Source organism: Octopus bimaculoides, chromosome 25, assembly GCF_001194135.2.
Source record: "Octopus bimaculoides isolate UCB-OBI-ISO-001 chromosome 25, ASM119413v2, whole genome shotgun sequence".
NCBI classification, from domain to species: Eukaryota; Metazoa; Mollusca; class Cephalopoda; order Octopoda; family Octopodidae; genus Octopus; species Octopus bimaculoides.
In genome coordinates this window covers 2,890,919-2,891,911 of record NC_069005.1, presented here as the reverse complement: position 1 = coordinate 2,891,911, position 993 = coordinate 2,890,919, and the positions used below count along the sequence as shown (strand labels likewise).

Here is a 993-nt window from a genome sequence, read left to right as displayed (position 1 = left end):
TATATATATATATATGTACATATATATTTATATAAATATGTATGTATATACGTATGCAGGTCTCTATGTATAGATAGATATAGAGAGACAGAAAGAGTGAGAGAGTTACATACATACATATATACATACATAAGTACCTACGTACTTAGACAGACAGATATATATATATAGATAGATAGATAGATAGATAGATAGATAGATAGATAGATAGATAGATAGATAGATAGATAGATAGATAGATAGAAAGCTATGTAGATTGTTATCGAAACAGCAACGATCGATTCTCTTGACATATACGCAAAGTTAATTATGTTGATTGTACCCTTTGAAAAGACGGCATTAAAAGTGTCCCAACACCAACCCGTCATCTCTACATAACCCCCCGCTCTCTACCGAAACTGTTATAGTGATGTAGTCAGCTAACAAACTCCTTCTGTTTGCGCTTCTGTTGCAATATGTCTGATCTTTAGCGCCGGTTTTCGCTTTAGATCTTACAATAGATCACACTAGCTGCTCTGTTGACTACTGACATATATTGTGTGTATTAGCGCATGTACTTGAGTCTCTAGGCATGTATGTATCTCCAGCTATTGTATGTGTGTTTGTCTCGTTCCCTCTTCTTTCTTTCTTACTTTCTCGCTCAATCTCGCTCTGTCATTCTCTCTGTACTTATGTATGTGAAATTGTATACATATAAAATTACGTATAAATGCTCGTGTGTGTGCATGTGTACACATATATATATTTATATATATACACACAAACACACACACACACGCACTTACATATATGTATATATACATATACATATATATGCATATATATATCCATATATATGTATGTAAACATTTATATATATATATATATATATATATATATATACATACATTACTATATGTATATATATATACATAATAAGCCACTCTCTCTTTTTCTCTCTCCCGCCCTCTCTCTCTCTCTCTCCTTCGCCCCTTCTCTCTCTGTATATATATA

At 32.3% G+C, this 993-nt stretch overlaps 1 pseudogene; it reads right to left on the bottom strand.

Moving 5' to 3' along the window:
• LOC128250820 (uncharacterized protein DDB_G0271670-like) overlaps positions 1 to 993 on the bottom strand; it is a 66,586-nt pseudogene that overhangs the window by 2,887 nt on the left and 62,706 nt on the right.